The sequence below is a fragment of the Phodopus roborovskii genome, unplaced genomic scaffold (genome assembly GCF_943737965.1).
Source record: "Phodopus roborovskii unplaced genomic scaffold, PHOROB, whole genome shotgun sequence".
Taxonomy (NCBI): Eukaryota; Metazoa; Chordata; class Mammalia; order Rodentia; family Cricetidae; genus Phodopus; species Phodopus roborovskii.
Window position 1 is genome coordinate 40,420,001 of NW_026125281.1, and position 20,379 is coordinate 40,440,379.

General features: G+C 44.2%; 1 protein-coding gene across 1 annotated transcript in view; it reads left to right on the forward strand.

Annotated features, from left to right (window-relative positions):
- The window catches only part of Arhgap42 (Rho GTPase activating protein 42), a 224,096-nt gene that overhangs the window by 39,774 nt on the left and 163,943 nt on the right, over positions 1-20,379 (forward strand). The window lies entirely within an intron of this gene.

Sequence of the window (20,379 nt, forward strand, 5' to 3'; positions counted from 1 at the left end):
AGGAAACAGGAAGTAGGTGCAGGCTATGAAGACCTACATCCCAGCCCACCTCAATAATGTACCTCCTCCAGCAGAGCTCCACCTCCTAAAGGTTCCGGAACCTCAGACAGCACCACCTCCTGTAGGTCAAGTGTTCAAACATGTGAGCCTATGAGGGAATACTGCACATTCAAGCTACAGCTTTCCACCTCTGAGAATGTAGGATCGCGACTTCTTACCAGGCAAAAGGCATTATAACAGGGAGCCCCAAGGCTCCTTTCACAAGTTGGAGCGTCTCTTTCCTGACATTCATCTCTCACAGTCGCGGCCTCTCCTGCCGTGTATAACTGAGCTGCACCTCAAGCGTCCTGGGCTCTTTTCCCCTCCCACCTGCAGGCATTTTCTTTCTGGTCCACTTGAGGCCTCTTCCCCGTAGACCCGTGGAAGAACATCCATTAATAACTATGCTGCAATGCAATTTGATGCTGTTTGAAATTTCCTTTGCCAGAGAAATTAGTCTGTAGTTTTAAAATGTAGTCTCACATAAACTCTCAGGCTATAGGCAAAACGCGGCAGTATTCTTGCTCAGAATATGACATGATTGGTCCAAATCCAACTTCCTGCTAAGTCTTTGTCCCGTGTGACACCTCCTGAGCTAGGCTTTACTTCCCTGTCTGGCCATCCACAGTCTGGTCCTCTGAGCTCTGCTCACAGCAGCTGAGGGCTTCTCCAGTGCATGTGAGTGCTGTGACACCGTACATGTGAGTGCTGTGACGTCATACATGTGAGTGCTGTGACACCATACATGTGAGTGCTGTGACACCATGCATGTGACTGCTGTGACATCATACATGTGAGTGCTGTGACACTGTTCATGTGAGTGCTGGACACCGTGCATGTGAGTGCTGTGACATCATACATGTGAGTGCTGTGACACTGTTCATGTGAGTGCTGTGACACTGTGCATGTGACTGCTGTGATATCACACATGTGAGTGCTGTGACACCGTACATGTGACTGCTGTGACATCATACATGTGACTGCTGTGACATCATACATGTGAGTGCTGTGACACTGTGCATGTGACTGCTGTGAAACCGTACATGTGACTGCTGTGACACCGTACATGTGAGTGCTGTGACACTGAGCATGTGAGTGCTGTGACATCATACATGTGACTGCTCTGACACTGTGCATGTGAGTGCTGTGACACTGTGCATGTGACTGCTGTGACACCGTACATGTGAGTGCTGTGACACTGTGCATGTGACTGCTGTGACACCATACATGTGAGTGCTGTGACACTGTGCATGTGAGTGCTGTGACATCATACATGTGAGTGCTGTGACACTGCATGTGACTGCTGTGACATCATACATGTGAGTGCTGTGACACTGTGCATGTGACTGCTGTGACACTGTACATGTGAGTGCTGTGACATCATACATGTGACTGCTGTGACATCATACATGTGAGTGCTGTGACACTGTGCATGTGACTGCTGTGACACCGTACATGTGAGTGCTGTGACACTGAGCATGTGAGTGCTGTGACATCATACATGTGAGTGCTGTGACACCGTACATGTGAGTGCTGTGACACTGTACATGTGACTGCTGTGACAGTGTGCGTGGCGGTTGTGAAGCCTGTAAGAGTTGGAGCTGAGCAGAGATCTGCAGATCACTGGAGACAACCCTCAAAGGGACCGTGGTCCTGCCTGCTCGCTTTCCCTTCCTGGCTGTGAGATGAGTGCTTTGGCTCCACCACCCACCCCGCCTCTGCCCGTGACCACGTGACGACAGGCTGGACTCTCTAAAATTGCCAGTCACCATAAAGCTTCGCTGTATTTCTCTGTGTGTGGTTCTGAGGTCAACCTCAGGTGTCTTTCCTCGAGTACCATTCATCCTTTGAGACAAGGTCCCTCATTGGCCTGGAGCTCACTAGTTAGGCCAGACTGGTTGGCCAGGAAGCCCCAGAGATGAGTCTCTGCTTTCTCAGTGGTGGGATTACAGTTGTGTGCTACCATGCTCGGCTTTCTAGACCTGTGTTATGGGTGTTGAACTCAGGCCTTCATTTTACTGGGTTACCCCTCCCTATTCTGTGACCGACTGCTCTCAGTGTGAGCCAAGACTTGACTGGATCATAGTTGCAATGTTAGTCCCGGGTGTCAGTGGCATGCCTGGCTTACAGGCTCCTCATGCTTGTCAGCTCGGCTGGGTGGTGAAACATTCCTTCTGACCATGGACTCGGAAGGCAATGGAGTGAAGAAACTTCAGTCAGCCAGGACACCTTGTTTTTGATGACCTTTCCTCTGTGGCTGTGCTTTCTTGTGCCTGTTATGTATAGGGTTTTATCCAAAATGCATAAACGGAAACTTTTGTTCTTTAAGCATTTGACTGGACTGGATCCTTGTACTAGGGGTGCAAATATGAATAATATTGGATTATGTTCCCAAGGTGTGGAAGACCTCTGAAGGGTCAAAACTATTATTGGTATGTTTTGGTATGTGAGAACCAAGGCGTGAGCATATTGTGGGCGCGGGTAGCAAAGGAGAGTCAGCAGAAGATCTGTGAAGAAGCATAGTCTGATTATTTTATTGAACAATGAAGAAAGACTTGTGAGATGAACACAGCTCCGAAATCCTGTGAACTACATAGCAACAATCCCACGTCTGATGCAAATATCTGTCTTAAATTTTATTTTCTGCCACTTTAGTAAATAAGTTGACAACAGCAACTAAAAGAGAAAGGGTTTATTTGACGCCCAGTTGCAGTTCCAGGGAGCTGCTCACCATTGCTGGGAAGTCAAGGTGGCAGGAAGCCACAGTGAAGGAACAGAGCAATGAATGGATGAATGCCTATGCTTAACTCATCATACGGTCCAGGATCTCTGCCTAGGGAATGGTGCACCCACAGTGGGCAGTCTTCCCAGATCAATTAAAATTACCAAGACAGTCCTCCATAGACATGCCCTGAGGCTAACCTGATGTAGATCCCCCCATGCCCTGAGGCTATCCTGATGTAGATCATCCCCCCCCCTCACAGACATGCCCTGAGGCTAACCTGATCTAGGTGATCCTTCACAGTCATGCCCTAAAGCTAACCTAATCTAGATTCCCCCCCACCACCACCACCACAGACATATCCTGAGGCTAACCTGATATAGATCATCCCCCCCCCCAGACATGCCCTGAGGCTAGCAATTAAGACTAACTACAGAGCTGGGCAGTGGTGGTACACATCTTTAATCCTAGCACTCAGGAATCTGAAGCAGGAGGATCTCTGTGAGTTGGAGACCAGTCTGGTCTACAGAGAAAGTTCCAGGACAGGCTCCAAAGCTACAGCAAAACCCTGCCTCGAAAAACAAACAAACAAACAAATAAAACAAAACAAAAACAAAAAGACTAAACATTACAAGATTCCATCTCAAGCAAACAAGCTATCCTAAAAACAAACAAACAACAACAAAAAAACAAACAAATAAACCAAAACAAAAAAGCCAAAACAAACAAGAAAAACAAAACCACCAACTGAGAACACAAGCATTCTCATACCCAATAATAAAGTACACTTAATCAAGCAGAAAACAAATATAAACTCATGCAGACACATTCCTTTACAAACTTTCCACACATAGCTTAAATGGAGTGAGATAGATACTGGGAGATGCTCTTAAAATACTCAAAATAGTATATTTGGGTTTTCACTGTTTTCAGTTTTCATTTTACTCTTCTTGAAGCAAATGGAAGCTTTGAGTCTCCAGTAATATAATGACTATATTTGGCCATAAGGTTATGGCAAAGGAATTTTTTTCACATATTAACGTAATGAATGTTCTCTTGAACTTCGGAAATATTTTATAATGAATGGCATTTGAAAGGAGAAGGCAGGGCCACTGCCTTGGGTAAGATGTGGAAGTTCATTGGCTGTTGGCACCATGCCTTGCTCTTCCACAGAAAACATGAATAGACACTGTGGAGTGATAGAGCCTGGGCTGATCTGGGAGTCAGGGCACAAAGATTATTATTCTCTACTTACACTGTGTGTTTTGTGAGTTGTTTTCAATAAACTCATTATCTCACATGTTTACAGACTTCATTTTTGGCTATCCTACTCCACTTTGAAACACACTAAAGCAATTTTGGGACTATTTGGAGGGTTTTAAAAAACTAGCAACGTGGCACATTTTAAAATTGAAGACTTTAGTATATACCCTTGAGTCAGCTCCATGCTTTCTTTCATAATGCAGTGATTTGAGAAAGATAAATTTAATTACTTCATTGCATTTGAAGCTCTATGTTCCACCTTTAATAAACTGACCAACTACAGGAACCCTTACTACATTAATGTGCATGAAGGGATTATTCTCAAGCCATTATTACAGCACCTATCTCATTGGAATACTACAGGGAGACAAGCCAATGGACATTCTTTCCATTTGATGTAGGAGGAAACAAGGGGGCAAGCGTTAGTGAGTTTTTCCAGATAACAGAATCAGGATGAATGTCCTCCCCACGTGCAAATCAAACCTAATTCTAGAATGCTTCAAATAACATTTGGATGCTCCATAAACCTCCTACATGTTCTATGTTGTTCTTTAATATAGTACTGAACAAATTTCATCACACCATTTTCCATTTTGTTGGTTCATTTTAGCTTTTTTTTTGGCAGGGTTTTCTGGTATGTGCCACAATACCTGACATCATTTTCCCCTTTGATGCCCATTTTTCTTACTTAGGGCCAGGTAAAGATGCTTGCTGCTAATCCTGATGACCTGAGTTTGATTCCTAGAACTTACACGATAGAAGAAAGAACCAACTTCCCAATTCTTGGCTTCTATCAGCTGCAGAAGACAGCCTCTCTGGTGATGGCTGGATTAGGCAAGATCTATGAACATATCAGAATATCACTAGGAATCATTTCATTGATTTTATCTTTTTGTTCTCTTTATTTATTGCCAGTCTTGTTAGTTTCTAACCTCCATTTTCTGGTCATGGCTGCCTCTCACAGCTTAAGTCATTGGTTTTGTGGTTGGAGCTGTCCCTGTCCCATCACTGGAAGCCTTGCAGAATTCTGGTTACAGAAGATGGCCAGTTTAGGCTCCATATCCCCCATTATTGGGAGTACTTGCTAGGGTTACTCTGACAGATTTCACGTAGTTTCCATTGCACTAGGTTTCCACATTGCCCCTCGGCCCCCAAGTCAACGAAATGACTTCTAATGATGTCTTTGTGGCAGAATGGAGTATTCTTTGGGTGTATAACCACGGATGGTATAGCTGGGTCTTGAGGTAAATTGATTATCAATTTTCTGAGGAACAATCATATTGATTTCCCCCAAATGACCCCTAATTCCAATTTTCTGTTTCCATGCATTCTCCCTCTATTCCTCCACCTCCACCTGATCTTCGTGTTCCCATCACCGCCCATCCCAGTCCACACTCAAAATCTATTTTCCCTCCCTGGGAGATCCATGCACCTCTCTTGTTACTGAGTCTCTCTGGGTGTGTGGGTTGTAGCCTGGTTACCCTTTAGTCTAAAGTTAATATCTACTTACAAGTTAATGCATATCATGTTTTTGTCTTTCTGGTCTGGGTTACCTCATTCAGGAGTTTATTTCTGGTTCTATCCATTTGCCTGCAAATTTCATGTCTTTTTATTTTTTATTTTTTTAGTAGCCTACTAAAACTCCATTGTGTAAATATACCACATTTTCTTTATCCATGTTTTGATTGAGGACATCTAAGCTGTTTCCAATTTCTGGCTATTGTGAATAAAGCTGCTATACACATAGGTCAACCAGTGTCTTTGTGGTAGGATGGAGTGCCCTTTGGGTATGTGCTATTGTTTTGTCTACAGGTAGATTGATGACCAATTTATTGAGAAACCACTGCACTCATTTCCAAAGTGGCTGTACAAGTTTGTACCCCAACCAACAGTGGAGGAGTGGTCCCCTTGCTCCACATCCTCACCAGCATGAGCTGTTGCTTGTGTTTTTGATCTTAACCATTTTGGGATCTCAGAGTCATTTTGATTTTCATTTCCCTGGTGACTAGGGATCTTGAATATTCTTTTAAGTGTTTCTCAGCCATTTGAGATTCATCTGTTGAGAATTCTGTTTAGATCTGTACCCCGTCTTAAAATTGAATTATTTGGTTTGTTGATGTCTAGTGCCTTAGGTTATTTATGCATTTTGGTTACTAGTCCTCTGTTGGGTGTGGAGTTGTTGAAAAACTTTTCTCATTCTGTAGGCTGCTGCTTTGTTCTATTGATGGTGTCTTTTTCCTTACAGAAGTTTTTCAGTTTCATGAGGTCCTGTTTATTAATTGTTAATCTTAGTGCCTGTGCTATCGGTTCTTTTCAGGAAGTTGTCTCCTGTGCCAATCATTCAAGGCTATTCCCCACTTTCTCTTCTGTGAGGTTCAGTGTATCTGGTTTCATATTGAGGTCTTTGATCCACTTGGACTTGAGCTTTGTGCAGGGTGATAAATTGGACCTGTCTGCATTTTCCTCCATGCAGATATCCAGTTAGACCAACATCATTTGTTGACAATGGTTTCTTTTTTCCATAAGATGGGTAAATTTAAAAGTACATAAGTTATATTTACTAACACCTCAAAAATCCAAGTATAAACCAAGAAGATTCTTACTGAAATATTACTATGATACAAAAAAAAAAAAACCTAACAAAGTAGGTTATTCATTTTATAAGATTCTCCCTCAGAACTTATTTAAATCAGTCAAATAGGTACATATTTTGTCCTAGAGACATAGTACAATGGATAAGAGCACTTGCTTATAAGACTTGAGTTCAGATCCTGACAACCACATAAGCCAGGTATAGCTGTACATGGCTGTAACTATAGCCCTGTTGGAGGCGCAATTGGGCTTGCTGGCTGCCAGCCTAGCTCCAGGTCAGTAAGGGACTGAATAAGTGGGAATAAGGTAGAGAGGAAAGGACCAGGGCATTGATGACCTTCTTTGGCCCTTGTGAACAATCACACTAATACAGACACCCAAAGATCATACACACACACACACACACACACACACACACACACACACACACATCACTTTAAACAATTCTGCATTGCTGGATCAACAAAGTGAATTTGCAGTGTCAAAGACTTGAGGACTGCGGGAGACACAATGCGGAGTGAATATTGAGGGTTAAAGACAATGCAGACTGCTTTCTGCCTCCCTTCAGTGAGGATGTAAGGTGGTGTCTCAGTTAGAGTTCTATGGCTATGAAGAGACGCCATGGCCATGGCAGGTCTTACGAAGGAAAACATTTAATTGGGGATGGCTTACAGTTCATTATCATGGTGTGCAGGCAGATGTGGTGCTAAGGAAGGAGCTGAGAGTTCCACTTCTTGATCTGTAGGCTGCAAGAGGCAACTGTGTCCCATACTGGGTGCAACTTGTGCATGAGACCTCAAAGCTTGCCCCCCACAGGGACACACTTCCTCCAATAAGGCCACAGCCTCCAATAGTGCCACTCCCTACGGCCCAGGCCCAAGTATTCAGACACATGAGTCTATGGGGGTCATACCTATTCAAAGCATCACACAAATAGACGAGCCTGTGTTTGCTTCTTGTTAAGAAGCCAGATTTGTGTATGGTGCATGGATAGTACTGAGTTTTCTATAAAGAGACCTAAAGCATATAGTGATGTCATCTATGTGTGGCCTTGTTAAGATAAGCTATGTATCTTCTGAAGCAATAGCTAAGGGCAGAGCGAGTCAGGTGCATTGGAGGTAAAGTGGACAACACAGTTTGGAGTTGTGATAAGCAGCATCTTGTGATCAGGAGAATGGAGCTATGGCTGTGATTAGTCTAACCCTGAAAGCAGTGGGTCTAGAAACAGACTTTGTGTTTCCTCTATTTTACCCTGGGGATAGTTTTGTAAGACTGTGTGGAAAGGACTACACCTCAGCTAAAACAGCGCAACAGGAAAAACCATATCCGCTCAAAAACTACTCTAAGAAATGCTTTCCAGCTCTGCACCCCAGAGGTACAATTTCCCCCACAGTTGGCTGGTCACTCCATCAGAGGCCATGATGGAGATTTTGTCTCTGTCTATTGCCTATGGGTGTGGAAGAGAACTCACCCAGGGATGAAGGAGTTAATGAGTGTCTCAAACTTTCTTACAGTGCTAGTAAGGATCACAAGGTTAACTTATTAAACAAAAGGTCTTTAGTTGAGCTGATTTTCTCAGAAAGTTTTTCCCTACATCTACAGTTTTGAAGATTCTTTTAATATTTTCACTGTTTTATATTAAATTGTTTTCTTTATTGACTTGTTTTTGTCTAACTCTAGGCCATCCAAGGCTACATAGTGAGACCCTGTCTCAAAAAAAAAAAAAAAAAAAAAAAAAAAACAAAAACCTACTCTGGGTTTCATCCCTAATAATGACCACCAAGCCTGACAACTCATGCAAAATTCTAGATACACTCCTGAAAGTTGTCCCCTGACTTCCATTGCCCCATGCTCTGTAGAGCTGGCTTGCTCAGAACTCACAGAGCTCTGCTTGCCTCTGCCTAGACCATTTGGATTAAAGGTGTGTGTCACCAAGTTCTGTAGAACCAGGGTTTTGTGCAAACTAGACAACAGACTCACCACTGAGCTCCATCCTCGGGCCATTTCACAACCCATTAACGTTATTAGTGAAGACTAGAAAGAAGTCTCAATGGGTGAAGCTGCTTGCTGTCAAGCCTTAAGTTCTGTATCTGAGATCACACAGTAAATGACTTCCTTTGGCAAGTTGTCCTCTGACCTCCAATATGTGCCACGGTGAGTGAACATGCACACACTCATGCCTCCTCCCCTAAACATAGACATATACACAATAACAATCAAACTTAATGTAACAGAATCACTACCGTTAAATACTCATTAGCTTAGCAAGGTTTATTTTCTGATCATCTCCCCCACTAACCGAAGTCTTAAGTTAATTTGTGCCCCTTTGATCATGCAGATACAAGCAGTTCTAAAGGGAATTAACTTGAAGCTTAAGATTTTGAATTTAGACACTCGGGCTGTAGCTCTGTAGTAGAGCACTTGACTCTACCAAAGGACAGCCCAGATTCTACCCCGCCATCACCTAAAAATATGCTCTTCATAGCACGAGAAATAGGAATTTGAGGGTGTTATCCACTAGACAGACTGTCAGAAGTGAAGGGTACCAGTGTCAACTCTGGACATTAGGGAAGATGTCACTTTGGCCAAGGACAGATAACGGAAGTCCTCACTCAGAAGTAGATCTATGCTGTTTTCCTTTGCTGAGATGGGGTTTCTGTGTGTAGTGCTGGCTGGCCTTGAACTCACCTATCTGCCTGCCCCTTCCTCCTGAGTGCCAAGATTTAAGGTATGCCCAATCATGCTGGACTTCCTTTATTTTTTAGAATGAGATCTATTTGTAACTGTGAGACACTGAAAGGAAACAGAAACCGTTAAACCTGAAAATTTCCAGGAGAAAGAAAAATCACACCTGTCCGATTAAAGCAAGTTTATTTTAGAGCTCTACCTGAGTGGCTGTCTCACATTAGATCGGGATCTCAGAGAATAGCCCCTACTGCCTTTTGAGGTTCCTTTTATGAAGGAGAAATAAAGGGTTTGACTCTAACGGTGTTTACACTGGCAGGAGAATTGGCCGTTAAAGACCATTAGAAAAATACAATGGAAAAGGAAGACAAATAATCAGGTAAACAGAGTCACGCATTGCTGGAAATGTCAGCTCTAAGAATCAGAAATGGCCTTATATTGCAAGGTAAAGTGTTCTGGTTTTGGTCTCACAAAACCAACTGTAGAATTTTCTATAATTGATGTTGATGATATTTTTAATCTCTCTTAACAACTTTTGAGGTTTTACTCATTTTTATTTTATGTATGTTTCCCCCGAATGTGTCTGTATGGCACAGATATGTAACACCTTTGGAGGCCGGATGAGGGCGTTGGAGCCCCTAGAGCTGGAGGGTGTGGGAACCCAACCCAGGTCCTCTGTAAGAGCAAATCTTCTTAAGTGCTGAGACATTTCTCCAGCCACAGTTCTCTTTTCTTTTCTTTTTAAAAACTGAATGTTCACACAACCAGTTTTGATAGATCACTTTTTATTTCCTTAAAATTTTTATTACATATATTTGTGTGTGTGTGTGTGTGTGTGTGTGTGCGCGTGTGTGTGTGTGTGTGTGTGTGTGTGTGTGTGTGTGTGTGTCCATGTGTCTGTATGTGTTGGGGCCGAGGGGCCACACACATGTAGAAGTCAGATCTCTCATCCTGCTCTTGGTCAGGCTCGATGGCATCTGCCTTTACCCACAAGTGGTCATTTCCCAGGGCTGCTCTCTCCCAAGGCAATGCTGAGGTTTTAAGTAAGGAGGTAAAACATCTGTGTGGCTTCTGTCAACAATCTCTCTCTTGTTCTCCCCCATCTTCCTGTCTCCCCAGCTACACAAAAGATCTTTAAAGAAAACCTTTAACCACTCACTGCCTCCTCAGACCTCATCTGCTTGATTCCATATCCATGTCACTCAATATGTGTTTGCGGGAACTCTGATTTACCTTTGTGCCTCCCAGAACCATTTATATAGTAGGGGTGAGTTTGTGTGAGCTCACTGCCTTGTTATCTCTTAGTGCTTTCCTAGGTCTAGAAAGGCCTCAGTTTACCATGTCTAAATAACTATTCTGAACCCCAAGTTCTTTTCTTCCCGGCGTATTGCCTGGGAAGGCTATAGACATCAATACATGTACAAGATGAAAAATCACTGAAGCCACTTCAGTAGATGCTCAAAAGTGAAACCAATAACAAACCATCAGAGGGATGCAGCGATGGCATCCTTGCTCCGGGAGTTCCCATCTGGTGGAAGGCAGTGAACATAACCCAGACAAAGGAGAGAAACTCTATGAATGCAAGTTGAGGTTATACTCTTCTAGGTAGAACTTCATGCATGAAATAGAGCTTCTTGTGTCTAGAAGATTTTGGTTCTGTTCTGTCTACTTTGTGCCTCCTCTTCTGGAGGATTCCCTGAGCCCTGAGGAGAGGGATATGACAGAGACATCCAGTTAAGACTGAGTGTTCCAAGGTCTTTCGCTCTCTATATACTATACAGTTGTGGCTCCCTGTATTTGTCTCATCTGCTGCTGGAGGAAGTGTCTCTGATGATGGCTGAGCAAGGCACCGATCTGTGAGTTTAGAAGACTGTCATTACGAGTCATGCTATTACTACATTCCTTTAGCAGAATGGTAGTATTTGGTTTGCCATTTGGCTCTTGACCTATCTAGTCTTATGTTCTTTGGCCACACAAGCTGTGTTGGGTGTTAAGTTCCATCTCATGGGGGAGGGGAGAAGCTATTTTCAACAAAAGGGGGATGGGACAAGAGAGTCTGGGATATAAAGTGAGTCTGAAATAAATAGCAATACAACTACAGAGGAAAGACGATGCACGTCAGTAGCGCAGAAGATGACAATTTAGCATAGGGCTTTGCAGGGACTCTGAAGTAGGCAAATCAAGCTTCAACCACAGATACCATTGATGTATGACAGCACAAAGGGTTGGGTGGAAAAAGAAAACAAATTGTAAGAGTTGGCAATCGTCTGGTTAGTGACTGAGTAAAGGTGATACCCGATCCCTTCTGCAGAAGACTTGATCTAGAATAGATAGATATGCTAGGCTTTCCAAAGAAAAGTGGCTGCAAGTGTGGAGGACCGAGGATGCATTTGTAGTCAGACTGTTTGTCAAGCATGGAGTCCTGGGTCCCAGGCCTCAAACCTGCTATGCTGCCGCACACCTACAGTCCCACCACTCATGAGTTCAAGGACCTCCTCGACTACACCATAAGTTTGAGTCTAGTATGCGCTACATAAGGTTCTGTCTCAAACAAAGAGAAACAGAATGGTTATGAAAGCAAGAACAGAATTGGGGAGAATTGCAATCTCCCACAGGCCGTCACTCCTGTGTTTTTCCCCAGGGTAGGAGGTCGGTGATTTATTTTGTCTTTTGAGCTATCCATTTTTAACTTGGGTTTTAGTAATAGTGAACTCTTTGGGGTTTTCATTTTTAATTTTTATGGAATGTGTGTTTCCATAGACAGTGTGGATAAAATCTGGGCAAGTATCGGGTTTTTGTTGTTGTTATTTTTAGGCAGGAATCTTCTGGAATAGCTTCCCAAACACATATCATTCATGGGATTTCAGACTGTTTGGTCTTCCTGAGCAACCGGTTCCTCTGTTTGTTTTCACTGAAGCCCTCCCGAAGATAGTAATTGAATACCAGATTAACCGTGTTATGCTTACAATGAAAATATTTCATATTCTGTATTTGCTGTCATAATAAACAGGGATTTAATAGTTAATGTTTGTGGTGAGTCCGTCTTTGTTCTGAACTAGATACGGTGCTTAGGCAACTTTATATAATACCCACAGAAATCGTGCATGGAGTTAGTGTCTTCATTTTTCACACAAGAAACTTGGGGTTCAGTTAAGCTCACAGACGCACACCAGTCCCCTGAGTGGTGTTCATGTTTGCTTGTCTCAATCTATGACCCAAGACAACAACTCTTTGTAATTCAGGGTCTACTTTCCTGCCCTGTAACCTTTACAGAACATGACTTCCTGTCCATGCTGAAAGCAGATGTTTTGAATTGTGTCGTCTTTGAGAAGAATGGATGTATCCCGTGTCACATGGGTGCAGAGATGATCCACAGTCTTCACCTCATGATGAGTGAGGTCATTCAGACCTGGTTGCTGGGTTTCCCTTCTTTGAAGTGCCAACAGCCCCGCTGCCCCACACTGAGACACAGCAGCTTTGTTTGGTGGCCTCGAGTAGCCTGGGCTTCCTCGTATCTCCAGGGCACTGTGAGCCGTCCAGGGCAACGTGGCCTTTGCTAATTCTCTCTGTGGTGCTGTGTCTCCCATAGGCTTGCTTCTTGCTATGCGACAGCATTCTCACAGCTGGCAGGGAGAGCTCATTCCTTGAGTCAGTGTTACTTCAGCTCAGGCCACATTTATTGAGTGACTAACACTCTTTGAGTTTGGTTCTGGGGGGGTCTCTTGAGGAAGATTTTTTTTTAATTATTCAACAACCATTATTTTCTGACATGCATATAAAATAGAAAGTTGCAACATAAGCATGTAGAGAGTGAAAGCCATAGAAACCACAAGTCCCATTGTGTTTTCCTTGGACTGACCACACCCAGCATGCTTTTCTGATGACTTTCCTTCGTAGAACAAGCTGACACACGTGACTCCAGTGAACACTGAGAACATCTCAGATGATTAAAGATGAGGCTTGTTTGCTGGACGCCTGATGTGGCCTGCTCTGTGATGTTCAGTGGCTTTTGTTAGATGAAGGCCCCTGCTTCCCTACCCCGAGCATTTCAGCAGTTTGTGTACAATGGATTTTTTACATTCTCTGTCCTTCCGAGCCCACTGCCAGTACCATGCTTCATCCAACAAGGTCCCACCACCTAGTGTTCATAATCTCCATAATACCACCAATGGGGCAGGCTCAATGATAGGACCCCGTGGGGGACGTTTCTCATGGAAAGCACCACAGTGGTGGCAAGCTGGGACTTGCAAGAGGGGAGGAGATAGCTAGGTCCCTGTGAGTTCTAGGTATTTACCCAACTTCCATAAGTTTGTCCTCTCCACAATTAAACCTTACTAGTGGCAAGATATCGTGACAGGTACTGGATAGATCCATGGCTGATGGCATTTCTGATTACACTATTTAAAATGTGCTGGGTAAGTTAGGTTTACACACACCTAAGAGAAAACGTAAACTGGAGAAAGCCTTGCAAGAGCCACAGTGTATGAGTTCGTGCAGGAAGAATGGAAATGTTCGGAAAGAGGCAGGGAGAGCTTTTGGAGAAGGTGACTCTCGAAGAAGGGCCCATTTTGACTGCAGAGTATGGACTAAATCTGTGTTTCTTTATTTTCACTTCACGTGCATTACTGTTTGGCCTGCATGTAGAACTGTGTGAAAGTGTCAGATCCCCTGCAGCTGGAGTGGGTGGTGGGAATTGAACCGGGCCCCTCTGGAAGTGCAGCCTGTGCTCTTAACAATTGAGCCATGTTTCCGGCCCCAAAGTATATATATTCTACTGGGTGGGATAACATAACTACAAGATAGAAAATAATTGATTTCAGATAGAGAATTATTTATGCTGCCCATGAATGTTGATAGCTGTGATTAGGTTTGTCAGTAGAGGCTGCCCTTTAGAAGATTTTGGACAAGGTACCTGGCTGTATTTGTCGAGTTCCTGTTCTTATTGTCACCTGTAAGAGTTCTCCCAAGCAGGATGGACTGTACCTTCTGAATTGCCACCGTTATCCAAAGACCGTGGTCAGTGTTGCGAATGCTTGGAATGCTGGCATGCTTGCCTGGGCTGAAATTCTGGCTAAGCTCAGACGTTAGCCTGTATGACCTTGGGGAAGAGCCACACCCTCCCATCCCTCCTCTCATATGTATTTGCTCATTTATTTATTGAAGACGAGTTGCATATGCACCACAGCACATGTGTGGAGACCCAGGGCAGTGCTCAGAGTTTGGCTCTCTCTTACATGTGGGCTTCTTTATCCGCTGAGCCACCTTAGTGGCCCATGCCCACCCTTTCTATAACTCAGGCTTTTTGTGTGTAAAATGAAAACTGTGCAATCTATTTCTTATGGCTGTTTTGAGCATTCAGGCTTGATTTGGAGTGGGTGCCTTGAAATGTACCAGCTCCTGGGTCTGATCTGTGGAGTCCATGGTGCTAGCCTGTTCCGGGAACTTACTCATCAACTCTCAAGCAGTTGACTATGTCCTTCTTACCTTTATTGGACTGTGCTCTCTGTAGGGAAGCATCGGTATGTCTGCCATGTTGTAGCATGAGTTCTAATTGGTCTTCATAATAAAAACCCTGAGTCAAATATCCGGGTATATATTGAAAGACCAAAGAAGTAAAGGAGCCAGCCACAAGAGAGACCTCTTACCTCTACTCAATCCTTAGACCCAAGGGGCCATCCTGTCCCTGCAAATCCTCAGACTGAAGGCAATGAGCTCCTGTGTCCTTCTGCCTTATATTCCTCTCTTCCCCCAACCATATCACTTCTGGCTCTACCTCCCTAGTGCTGGGGTTAAATGTGTGTGCCACCACTGCCTGGCCTCTATGGCTAACCAGTGTGCTAACCAGTGTGGCTAGCTAGCTCCACACCCTGATCTTCAGTAAAGCTTTATTTGTTAGATCATAAACGAAATACCACCACACCCTGTTCTGATTGTTGCTTGTTTCTTGAGAAGAGTCTAATGTATCTCAGCCTGGGCAGAAACGTGCTACACAGGAGGCTGATCTTGAACCCCCGACCTTGCCTCTGCCTCCCAAGTGCTAGGATTACAGGCTTGCGCCACCAGGCTTTGCTTTGTTTCTGCTTCAGTGTTCCCATTGCTACAGTTTGCCCTCTTCACGGTAGAGTGAAGTTGGTCATACACATCTGAGAAGATGGCCCCTTAGAGTTCTGTTTAAACCTAATCCTGGAGAAGCTGCATTTAGGGATCATGGTTTCTAACCATGGACTGACAGGCTAGAATGGTCTTCCCTCTACAGTTAACAGCATCATAGTCAATCCAATGATGCTTCTAAAATACAGGTAGATCTCACCTGCTAAGTCTATGCAAAAGAGAAGCTGTAATTAAACATTTACCTGGTGCTTTGTACTCCTCTTATGAAGTGAGGTTTCAGTGTGTCATTAGTGTTATCTCCTCATGGGTGGTACAGGTTATTATTGCTGACTAAAGCCTAATGTCCTGCCTTCCAAGTTGTTGTCAAAGCGTGTTGACTGTTGGGGACATGGCTAGTAAATGGATGCGTCTCTGCTCTCTTACCTGGAAGTGTACTTACTCTGGCTGAAGCTGGAATATGTTTTCTTAGTTATCTTTAGACCCCTGTGTCTAGGCTGGATCCTCTGCATGGCATGGCTCATACTACCTCTGTTTTAAAGTATGTATTTATTTCTTTAGTTTTATGTGTATGAGGTACTTGAATGCATGGATGTGCACCATGTGGAGACTGGAAGATGGTGGATCCCTTGGGTCTGAAGTTACAGAGGGTTGCAATCCACCATGTGCATGCTGGGAGCTGAATCTGCAGCTTCTGCAGGAGTAATAGTGCTCTTAACTGCCGCCAAGCCATCTCTGCAGCCCATGGTGCATACTCTTAATCTTTCTTTTTGTATTTAAGAGAAAAATGTGAGTGTTTTTTTGGTTTGTGATCATTTAAAATTAGCAATTTATTTAAAAATTAGCTTCTTCTTCTTCTTCTTTTTTTTTTTTTTTGAGATATGTTATCCTGTAGCCCATGTTTGCCTTAAGTTGTTTGCGTAGCCAAGGACATCCATGAACTTTTGATCCTCCTGAGAGCTGAAGTTGTGCACCACCACACCTGGCTTATGGATTGCTGAGGATGGAAAGTAGGGTTTTGTGGATGCTGCACAAACATTGCACAACTACGGCCATAGCGCTAGTCTTTCACTTGGTTTTAAAACAAGATTGTTTTATTGCAAGAGTCATCTTTATTTAAAAGGGGTTTGCAACTGTACTTGCATGTAGGGACTTCATCTAGACAACTGTGGAGGTATGTGTGTGTCTTTGAAAGGTTTTTTTTTTTTTTTTTTTTTAACCTCCCTGAGCCAGGCTTTCTTTGTGTAGCCCTAACTGTCCTGGAACTCACTTTGTAGAGGAGGCTGGCTTCACACTCACAGAGATCCACCTGCCTCTGCCTCCTGAATGCTGGGATTAAAGGCAGTCGCCACCACATTTCTGTTTTTAGTGCTGAGATTGAACTCAGGGCCTCGGACATGCTAAGTCTGTGCTAAAATACACCTACACCTACAGCTTCTGTTATTTTCACACGTATGAAGGATAGTGGGTTTTCTAGTAGTTTAGGGTTGTACACCAAGAAGGAGATACAACCAAGATTATCAGTTTATGGGTACATTCCCTATTTTGTGTGTTGTACTGCTACCAACAAATGTAAGTAAGTTCTTTGCCTTGATGACATTCCATTTGGCCCTTCACCGTGACCTTGGCAGTTGCAAAGCAAGACTAAATAGAAGGGAGGTAAGGAACACAGAACACACTGACTTGCAAACATCCTATTCTCAACTTGCCTCTGTAGTCTCAGAGTTAGTTGTTCTGTAACCTGCGTGAGGTCTGGAACCTGATGTGGGATCCTGACTGTTATGCATCCTTCATAGCACTGTGAAGTCTCACTGATTAGGGATGGGGGCAGGAACTGGATTAAACTAATGTTGAAACAGAACCCATGTGTTACACAGGAACACACAGTAAGACCTGTTACAGCTAGAGGGCTTTTTAACACATCAAAGGGGAAACCTGAAACCATATGGATGTCCAGTTCTTGAGCACTCTCCAAGGACTGTGGTCCGCCATGCTGCTCTGATGACTGCACACCTCCCTTCCTCTTTTCTGAGATGTTTGTGTGGAGGAGACACCCAGTATATTGTCAGTGCTCTCCGGTGCTGGGAGACTTCTTTTGGGTGCAATGTCTAGATCTGAGAGGTGAACCGCGGCACAGCAGATGAGGAAATGGAGGTCCAGATGCCGCTGAAATGTCACTCTAGATCCCTTCAGTCCCTGGCTCACGTTTGTCAAATGAATTCAGAGGGCGTGCGCAGAGCATCGCCAAGAAGGTGAGCCTAGTTTACTGCAGATGAACGGGGCGTACTCACAGTGTCAGGGACAGTCACCAAGAGGGCCAGTGAGGGGCAAAACACTCTTATAGCATGAGCGTGGCCGGAGAGACCCCCGTGCTGACCTACACGTAAGTTTTATATTACCTGGTAAAGATTCTGGAACAACTTTTCTGGGGAGCACATTCCTAACCAGATGATTGGCAGGCCCATTTGGATTAGTTTACCAGGAAGACTCAGTGGCATTTTTATTCTGTACCCCAGTTCGGGGAAGTGACCTTAGGATCTTTGACCATTTGTGCGTCATGTCTGCAGTGATGGAGAGAACTGTGACCGAGGTCCTTCTTCTGAAACTGGGGCCCTCACAGTTTTAGCTACTGACTTCAAAGCTGCTCATTGTGGGGCAGGGGACATTCATAAAGACCCCACGCCTACTTGTGTCTAACTGACTGCCTAATACAGAGGTCATAGAACTTACCCACAATGCTCCGTGTTGCTGCAAACAGCAGCCTCTTGCTGAGCCAATGTCTAATACTTGCCTGCATTTGAAGTGTCACTCACAAGTAGGCACACTCTTGTTTGAGAATAAGCTCCATTGTGGGTACTTACAGCACTCTCTGAAAGGATTGCACAACTTGTGTTTTGCAGTCCTGGAATCCATAGAGCTGAGGAGTTTAGGGAAAAATGGAAGATTGTACCCTGAGTTCCATAGATTGTTATGTCCAAGCTGCTCATCCAGGTGGTGGGAGTCTCAGAAGGCCCCCTGCTGGTGGGAGGAAAGGGGACAGAAGGACTTTCATTGGAGAGTCTGGCGTCTTGATGTGCCAGCCTTCTTTATAGTCTGTGTGGGACAGTAAGCAAGGGTAAATGAAATTCCTCCCCCCAGTCTCAGCAAGAACCCTCACAGACAGCTTACCATTTCCTCCAGTCTCTTGTCGTAGTAGTTGATGTGGTTGTTACTGTTTCCTGGTTAGCCAGAGCTTGGCACCTTGGTAAGTGCATGGTACCCTTCTTTGAAAGGCCAGTCAACTTTGCTCCCTTGTGAGCTGGATGTCACTTGCTGTCTTGTCTAATAGGCTCCAGGTACAAACCTCCTTTAGTCTTCCCAGCAGCCCTCAAGCACTAATTCCTGTTGTACAGACCAGAGGAAGGATGAGCTACTGCCAGCAAAGGGAAGTCTAGTTCCATAAAGCTCTCGTTTGTTCTCACTGACTAAGACTTCACCAAGGAGCTCTCTTCATCTGTCTTCTTTAATTCAACGTATCCAGGAGTGGGCCTTGTAGCAGACGTGGAGCTTTCCACTTTCATAAGAGGAGGTGTCACTGTGCTAGAAAACACCCTCTATAGTAACAGTTCCCCATCTGTGGGTTGGGAACCTTTTACAGGGGTCACATAGCAGGTATTTACATTAGGACTCATAACAGTAGCAAAAATACAGTTATGCAGTAGAAATGAAAATAATTGCATGGTTGGGGGAGGGGTCCCTACATGAGGACCGGCATTAAAGGGTGGCAGCCTTAGGAGGGTTGAGAACCACTGTCCTAGAGCATAATTTACTTTCTATAAAAACCAACCAGACAAAACAAAACCCCTCCCTCACATATTTAAAACAGGAACTCAACACAATCCCCACCGTTCTGAAGCCTGGGGCCATGATATGCAGAGATGCTTTTGGGGACCTACCCAGCCTCCAGTGTTTTTGTTGGTGGCTCCTGGGACTTCAGCTTTCAGGAATGTTTAATTAAGTCCTGAGCTATGGAGCCAAAATTTACAGCTAAGGAAGTTACCTAGGGGCTGATAAGGAAGACAGTATGGGGGCGGGGGGGGGGCGGGGCTGAGCACAGCAGGAGTCAAGACTGTTGCCCTGGACTAGGGAGATGAGGATTTATAGTGTGTTCTGAGCAGGGTTAGGAGGAGTTGGGAGGTAAAAAACCATGGCAAGAGTAGTGTGAATGATGGGCAATCTGTACTGAAGCCATCAAATCAAAGGGCCTTTGGGGGTGGGGCGTGTGCTGAGGTTGAGGACTCTGTCTCTTAGAAGGATCCTTGCTAACAGCAGGCTGTCAGATCCAGCAAGGAAGGGAATGAAGGGGAGGGTTCCAGTAGGTTTAGATGCAGGAAACACCTTAGTTCCACAGATTGTGTCAAATAGAGAGTTTGTATCACACAGGAATACTGTTAAATAGAATGCATAAGTCATTTAATTTGAGAAAAAAACTATTTTGTTACTATAAACGTCTGTGGATGAGTTGGTAATAAAAAGGTCAGCCTGGCTCTCAAGGATGAGACTGTGAAGTTTATTATTTTTAGTTTTATTTGACACATTTGAGTGTAGTTTAAGGACCTGCTGCTGCTGTTATAAATCCTTTGCAAATATTCATTCATTTCATTCGGAAAATGAGTCCTTGTTATCCCATTTTTGCATATAACAGCAGGACACCAAGGCCCCAGGAGTTCAGCAAGTAACTCAAGCACACATGGCAAGCGAGTCCAGGGGCGTGGCTTCCAAGGCAGCCTGGCTCAGGACTAGAAGTCACTCTGCTGGATGATATCCAGGGTCTCGGCTTCCCAGGGATTTGCATACTTTGTAGCAGGGGCGTGGAAGGTACTTTATTTTTCACCCAGGAATAGAGAAGAATTCCTCTTCTGACTTTAGACTCCCATCCTTGTTTGGACTGACATCTGGGTGGGAGTGCCTTTACAAGGGCCCCCAGGAAA